Below are 8,672 nucleotides of genomic sequence, written 5' to 3' on the forward strand. Positions count from 1 at the left end.
TTCAGCTACGACCGAGTCAGTGGCTTTGATGTTTCGGTCGTTAAAGGTCAGCGGCGGAGCCCACTTCGGAGATTCAGCTCGGTCAGTTTGTTCCGGTTGAGGGGAAGGTTGAGGGCTCTGGGGGATGGATTCAACCTCATCGACAAGTTGCTGTTCGGTCGATGTAGGTCGGGCGCGTTTGGAAGGGCGAGATGTAGAAGGCTGCTGAGAAGGGAGGGCCACAACGGCAGGCTGCGCCTCGACGGATGGCTGTACTTCGGCTCTGGTCGTTGAAGTTAAAAGGGCCCTGACTCTGCTCTTCTTTGCCATTTCTTCCTCAGCAGTTAATGGAACAAGTCTTATTTCGGGCAAAGTTGGGTCCGGTTCTGGTGCTTCCTCAAGAAGGAAATCGGTTACCCTTGCTTTTCGGCGACCGCTGTACCGGTAGGTCGGCTCGAAGTTCAGAAGCTTAGCCCAACTTCTTTCTTTAATCCGTAGTGCGGCTCGCAAAACCGCAAGGTTGGGATAGCTATAGAGGGAATGGAGGTGGGCGAAATCTGCAAAAAAGAAGAAGTGTTAGTTCGGTCAGTAGATTAAAAAACCGAGATAACCTACAGGGAACAAGACCGAAGTTAAATTACCAGGCTCTCCCATTTTCCAATTTATAGGACGGCCAGGAATTTGGGCTTGAAAATCCTCGAAATTCCCAGAGACCCAGAAGAAGTCATCGTCATTAAGGTCTTTGTCCGGCGTGTGCTTAACAATCTTCTCTCGGCGGCGGCGGATCCTAAGGTAATAGACCCATCCAGCATCTTTCGAGCCGATGGAATATTGATGGAGTATTTCGGCAAGGCCAAGGTTTAAACCAGTTTGGTGGTTTAGTGCGGCTATTCCCATAATAATACGGTATGTATTGGTGGACAGTTGGGTGGGGCATAACCTAGTTTGCCTAAGGAACTCACAGATCAACGGTTGTACGGGAAACCGTAGTCCGGTCTCTATTATGGATTGAAGAGTAAAAGGAACGAAACCTTCGTTGTCCCATGGAATGACGTCCTTTTTTGCTAAAGTCAAATGAACATCATCCGGTATGTTATAGTCCTTCCTGAATTCGGCCATCCCACCTGGGGTCTCAACTAAATACCTATACTTACCCATTTATTGTATAAGTTACGGATAAGTTATCTCGGCGCAAAAATCGTGCTCAGAAGCTCGGTTGAGCGCACGCAGGAGTGCTTGGGTAACCTAAGTCTGCAAAGTAAAAAACAGGGGGTTAAAGCACTGATCAGTGGACCGTGCTACAATTTAAAAGCATGGTATAAGAGCCCTACTTCGGCCTCAAATTGGCTGGTTCTATCTCGGTTCATCTAAAGGTTTGGCAGCTCGGCTTGAGCAGTTTGCTCGGTAGACCGGTTTAACGTCTAGGGGCAGCTTTCTGAGTTCGGTCTAAAAAAGCTAAGAAAGCTGGTTTAGTCCCAGAACCTAAATCGGTTGCAGTGTGAGGAAAGTTACTTCGGTTGAGCCCCTAGGGGCGGCTTTCTAAGTTCGGTTTAAGAACTAAGAAAGCCGGCTTGGCCCCGAAAGCTTAGCTCGGTTGTAGACCGAAGTACCTAGTTCGGTTTGTGCACGTTTGTTCGGTGATCTTATCTTGGCTAGAATGGTTCAGAAGAAACTACTGATATTCCTACAAGTTCTAGTTCGGTTATTGGCTGAAGTGATCTACCAATATTGGACAAACAGTATCCTAGTTCGGTTGCTATGTGATTTTGGATCTAAAAGTGGTTTTCTACATAACAGTTCATACACACATGGAGTTCTACTGGTTTTTTTTCATAAAAGTACGAAAGTAAAGCAACAAATGGAGAAAAATGTTTACAAAAAACATACAAAACATGGAAAGTAGAGTACGAAAACATAGAAAGCAAGATGGTCAGATTTTCTTACCAGAGAAGAGAGAAAGAAGACTGGAGTCGGAAACAGTGGCAGCAAGTAAAGAACTCAAGCTTGGGTATGGAAGGAGTAGAGGCACAGAAAGAAGATGAAAACAGTAGAGTATGTGATTCAAGAAGTAGAAAGGTTGATTTTGTGAAAGAAGGGAGAGAAAAAGGCGGCAAAAAGAGGCGGGAACAGTACAAAATTTCTGAAGGGCGGCATGACAGTTGGCCGCAGCTTATCAGAGCTTGCCACGTGTCACTAGAATGGGAAGCGTTACAGTCGCTGTGATTGAAGGGACGTTTTGACCGGACATAGTGATACCCGAGGTAAAATTAGCTCGGTTGGAGAGCCTGAGGGTAATTCGCTCGGCTGGAGAGGCTAAAGGGTTTTTAGCTCGGCTGGAAAGGCTTAATAAACTCTAGCTCGGCCAGTAGACTGATAATCCCAATCATGCTGCGCAGATGGAATTAAGGGGTAATTGAGAGGGTAATTTTTGGAAAAAATTGGGCCGAGCTGCGAGTTAGGCTTTGAGACCCAAAACGCGAAGGACTGAGTAAAAAAGGCCGTAAAGGATACTCCGGCCCAGTAGAGCAAGGTTACTCCGGCAAAGTTACTCCGGCCAAGGAGGTGTGATTACTCCGGCTCAAGCAGAGATAGTTACGTCGGCCCAAGGAAGAGTAAAACTACTCCGGTCCGGAGGCAGCTCGGAGTTAGGCCGGTCTCAGAGTTAGTCCGGTCGCTGTATGTTCTGTGAAGGCCGGTTTCGGAATTAGTCCGGTCGTGACTTACAATGGTTAGGTCGGTCAGAACTTATTACTTGGAAGTTTGATCTAAGCACATCAAGGTTGAACAGGGCAGCCGAAGTAAGGAGTTAGAGGAAAAGACCGAGCTAAGGATAGTTCGGCCCTCTGTGGCTCGGTATAGCCAATTTTACTTCGGTCAAATGGAAGTTCGGCCATAAAGAAAACCATCCCACTTGGTTTAAGCAGTAGGGGAGGGTGTAAAAGGATAAGCATTATCCTTAGGAGAATGAATCCTAGGAGGACTCTGCATGGAGAAATACAAGTCCTACTAGGATTGTGCCACGGGAAACTTATAAAAGCTCACAAGCATCACCTTGGAGGAGGTAATTGAACACAATACTTTTTGAGAACATAAAACTTTGTCTATTTGTCAAGCTTACTGACTTAGGCATCGGAGAGGTTTCCGGCATACACCCGTCGGCTAGCTCACGTTTGTGTTTTCAGGTAACAAAGCGACGTCGTACGGAGGAGCGTGGACTTGGTCAACAGGATTATACGAGGAGAATTATTTCCTCCCCGTACAATACCCATATAAAACCTTAAGTAAAATATTTGATAAAATATTTAGAATTATTAACATTTTTCATTTGCAAACCCTAGTCTCAATAGGTGTAAGAAATTACGTGTGAATACGCCTGGCTGGGGGATACAATTGCTCTTGTCCAGCTGGATATGTCCAAATTTCTTCACATGGTTGCTACAAAATGCCCAACAATAGCAACACTCACATTAAAGTGGTTATTCATGGGTAAGCTCGTTTCCAACTCCACACACATGAAAGTGGTTTATGCTTGGGTATAGATTAAGACAATGGACTAATAGTTAAGTTATGGCCAGGTTGAACAAAATATCAGGTATAACCACAGCTATAAATCATGTTACTTTTAGTATTTTAAATATGTTACTTTTAGTATTTACCACAGCTATAAATCTTCAATAATTTTAAATATAAATATATAATTTTATCAAAGTTTTAATTTTTTTAATAACTATGCATAAACATGTACATATCTATTATTTTATTATAAAAAATATTAACATATATTTATTTACTAATTTAATAAATAAATGAGTTAAGTGGTTCATGTTTAGGAATAAATTAAGACAATTCTCTAATGATTAGGTCATGGTCAAGTTGAGATAAATGTTGAGTCAATTAGATTATGTCACTGTTAGAGTCTAGCACAATTATGAATCCTCAAGCAAACTCTTACATATTTTATTATACAAAAATACTAACATATATTTATTCACCAATTTAATAAATAAATGAGTTAAGTAATTCATATTTAGGCATGAAGTAAGGCAATTCTCTAATAATTAGGTCATAGCCAAGTTGAGATAAATATTGAGTCAATTAAATTATGTCACTTTTAGTGTCTAGCATAACTACAAATACTCAATAATTTTAAATATAAATATAAAAATTTATCAAAGTTTTAATTTTTTTTAATAACTATGCATATACATGTACATATTTATTATTTTATTATAAAAAATACTAACATATATTTATGTACCAATTTAATAAATAAATGAGTTAAGCGGTTCATGTTTAGGTATAAATTAAGACAATTCTTTAATGATTACGTCATGGCCAAGTTGAAATACATATATTGAGTCAATTAGATTATATCACTGTTAGAACTGTTAGAGTCTAGCACAATTATAAATTCTCAAGCCAACTCTTACATATTTTATTATTCAAAAATACTAACGTATATTTATTTTCCAATTTAATAAATAAATGAGTTAAGTGGTTCATACTTAGGTATAGACTAAGACATTTCTCTAATAATTAGGGCATGGCCAAGTTGAGATAAATATTGAGTCAATTAAATTATGTCACTTTTAGTGTCTAAGACAACTGTAAATCCTCGATAATTTTAAATATAAATATAAAATTATATCAAAGTTTTAATTTTTGTACATATTTATTATAAAAAATAGTAACATATATTTATCCACCAATTTAATCAATAAATGGGTTAAGTGGTTCATGTTGAGGCATATAGAATTAGATCATGGCCAAGTAGAGATAAATGTTGAGTCAATTAAATTATGTCACTTTTAGTGTCTAGGACAATCATAAATCCTCAAGCCAACTCTTATTCTTTTGTACTCATGAATTATGGCATGGGAGAAACTACAATTTTATGGCTAAATAGACATATTTTTAAACTTTTACAAAATAGACAATCGGTAGTTAATAAATTGACAAATATAATTTATTATATGATTGGGCTATTTTTGACATAAAATAAACTAAATTGCAAAACTTATAAGACAAAATGCATTTATATTTCATTGTAAAAATAATTTTTGTAATTTTATTGCACTTTTTTAAAAATACATTCCACCATAGTTTATTTATTTCTTATAAATAAATTTTATGTTATTATTTAATTTCAAAATTAAATTTTAATTATTTATTTAAATACATGCATAGCACAAGTATTATGGTTTCTAAAATAATTTTAAAAATTACACCCATGCTATGAAGTTCCGTTAAGCAAAGGTGAGTGAGTGAGAAGAATAAGAAAATGACCAATGTGAGATGTCAAAACTAGCGATTGTGAGAAAATCTAAAAGTTATACTTGGGGTAAATACTGATTTCAGGAAAGATAAGAGGATAAGGGTCATTAGTAATTCATTGTTTGTCATTTTTATTTTGTTATTCAATTTTTTGATTTAAACAAATTTTGCTAGATTGGAGTTTTACAAAAAAATTATTATTATTATTACTATTATATGGCATACTAAGAAAATATAATTAGTAAATAATAATAATAATAATAATTATTGAGTTTCACATAATTTACAATATCATCTAATATATGGCAAATTAAAATTATGAAACCCTTAGAAAATAATAATGTATTTATATTTTATCACAGGTGTAGTTTTTGTTCTTAAAAATAAAAATTAAAAAGTGTAATTTTATAATTTATCATAATTTTTGTTTAATTTTTGCTAATTACATTATGATTCATGTTATTGTTATTCAGAACTTAAAACATAGCATTAATGGTAGGAGGATAAAAAAGAAAAATCATAAGCGAAATTGTGATAAAAATAATTAAAATTTAATTAATTTTATTTAAAACCGTGTATAACACGGATATTACGCTAGTACTAATTGATTTGCCATAAATCTAGGAGTCTCCCTAGTCTAATTTAATTATTAATTATTTCATTCAAGGGTTTATGAATTATTGATAACTTAATTAATTAGAATGTTATTTTTTGCTTAAAAGTCTTCACTTTGAGGTGGGCTGCCATGTATTTGGATAAATTGGGGAGGCTCCCTAGTCTTATTGTAGGATTTGATGTACAAACTGAAATTTATTTATGGACGAATTTCACCATAGTGGGATAGATAAAAAAAAAAATTTCAAAAATATATGAGGTGTAAGTAATTTTGTGATGGATACAAATAAAAGGATATGTAGGTACAAGTGTAACTTGCACCCTTTCATATTTGTATAATTTTTTTTTTCTCCCATTGAGAGGTAATTTCCCTTTATTTATTTATTGTCTTTTGTAAAAGTCAACTATGAAAAGCATATATCTATCCATGGTAATTGAATGTCAAATATTGATGAATGTGCAAACCCTAGTCTCAATATATAGGTGTCAGAAATTATGTGTGAATACGCCTGGCTGGGGGATACAATTGCTCTTGTCCAGCTGGATATATCCAAATTTCATCACATGGTTACTACAAAATGCCCAACAATAGCAACTCTCACATGAAAGTGGATATTCATGGCTAAGCTCTTTTCTAACTCCACACACACGGTGAATGTCAAAAAATTATGAATACTGCTACTTCAAAAATCTTACTAAAATTTTATCAAATATTTTAAATATATGTGGAATGACATTACCACAAAGTGATCTATGTCATCCATTTATGTGGATTCCACTTAATGAATGATCCGAAATTTAGTGTGCAAGGTTTTAGTGGTTAAGGATTTCAAGGAATTGAATAAAATGAAGGAAATATGTAGTATGAACTCTTCTATTATGACACCAAAAGGAATTTAAGGAAAATGTTCTGCTTCAATACGGTTTGTTTATATGCCCCCAGTTTAAATTTGTTTCCGCACTCATAAAATGTTGCACATCCATTGGGTTCCTCAAGCATATTGCTTTATACTTTTTTCAAGAAATTAACAAGTGAACGCAAGAATGAGTTTTCTTTTTTTTCTTTTTTTTTTTTTTTTTTTTTTTTTTTTTTTGGGGGGGGGGGGGGGGGGGTGAGTTGATGGGATTTGAAAAGATCAGTAATAGGGCTAAACCTAAATTTGACCTTTGAAAGTATTTAGTGCACTAGCTGAAAAAAAAAAAAGTATTTAGTATACTACGATCTTCTGTGTTCAAGAACTCAATGTTTAGTTTTATGAAATGAGCCATTTCTATTTGTTTATGTTTGGCAGGAACTAGCTCCAGTCTTGGAGTGTTATGTTTACTTATCTATGTACGGTGGTTGTGCAAAATACTAAGGGGTTGTTTGGGATGACCTAAATAAGTGCGTTTTTTATCTTTTTACGAAAAGATGTGTAGAAAAGTAAAGAGATGATGTGATGGAAAAAAAATAAAAAGATAAAAAGTGTGTATTTATTTAGGATAGCCAAACTTGACCTAAATAGTAGAAAGCAAACTAAGCTCAAGGGAAAGTTCTTCAAATGAAATGGTGGTTTATTATTACAGCAATAGTTATCATCAAATAATGGTAATGTTGAGGCGAATAAGTTATTCACAGTAAAGGAATTGAAGAAAGCGACAGACCACTACAATGCTAATCGATTCCTTGGTCAGGGAGGCCAAGGAACAGTTTACAAAGGCATGTTAAGAAATGGAAGAATCATAGCAATTAAAAAGTCCAAAATGGTTGATGAAGGCAATCTGGACCAGTTTATCAATGAGGTGGTCATTTTATCGCAAATAAGCCATAGAAATGTGGTTAAGCTACTCGGGTGTTATCTGGAGACAGAAGTTCCTATGCTAGTCTATGAATTCATTCCTAATGGAACCCTTCTACAATACATCCATGATCAATATGAAGAGTTCCCACTATCTTGGGATTTACACTTGCGGATTGCTATTGAAATTGTTGGAACTCTATTCTATTTGCACTCGGCAGCTTTAATACCTATTTATCATCGAGACAGTAAGTCCTCAAACATACTTTTGGATGAGAAATATAGAGCAAAAGTCTCGAATTTTAGCATTTCAAGATCAGTTCCTGTGGATCAAACTCACTTGACCACATTAGTGCAAAGTACCTTTGGTTATTTGGATCCAGAGTATTTCTAGTTGAGTCAATTCACAGAAAAGAGTGATGTTTTCAATTTGGGGATAGTACTCGTTGATCTCCTAACTGGACAAAAGGCGATTTCAGCAACTAGGACTGAAGAAGGGAGAAGTCTGGCAACATATTTTATATTGACAATGAAGGAGAATCGTTTATTTGATATTCTTGATGCTCGAGTAGCAAAAGAGGATGGGAAAAAAGGGATTTTGGCAGTTGCTAATGTCATGACCCAAACTCGGTACCCGGAGGTTTGGCGTTGCAACAAGACAATAATTGAAGTCATAACAAATTAATAGTGCAGCGGAGTAAAATAAAAGGTGTATGGGGAGCAAATATTCCAGCAAGCCCGTACTCCTTTCTTCCAGGTTCCTGACTGTCCGATCGACTTGCGAGCACAACAACGGTGAGCTACCCGGTGGTGTGTGGCCGGAATGCCCCTCCGACGATTAAGTTAGACACACAGGGATAAAGAGAGAGAGAGGATTGAGTGTTTAGTGTAAATCTCACCAAATGTTCATATGTCCGAGCGTGGGGGGCGCAGACTCGCTTATATACCTTCTGCGCCCCAAATCTACTCCCATTAGTCTCTCGATACGTGGTGCTGCTATCCCATCTGTCAGCACAAATCTAGCTG

The 8,672-nt window shown here is 36.2% G+C and overlaps 1 pseudogene; it reads left to right on the plus strand.

Moving 5' to 3' along the window:
- The first annotated feature begins 1,905 nt into the window (after positions 1–1,905).
- LOC114265950 (wall-associated receptor kinase-like 1 pseudogene) lies at positions 1,906–8,331 on the plus strand (annotated as a pseudogene).
- Positions 8,332–8,672: the final 341 nt, after the last annotated feature.

The sequence above is a fragment of the Camellia sinensis genome, chromosome 9 (genome assembly GCF_055761805.1).
Source record: "Camellia sinensis isolate YWXY chromosome 9, ASM5576180v1, whole genome shotgun sequence".
NCBI lineage: Eukaryota > Viridiplantae > Streptophyta > Magnoliopsida > Ericales > Theaceae > Camellia > Camellia sinensis.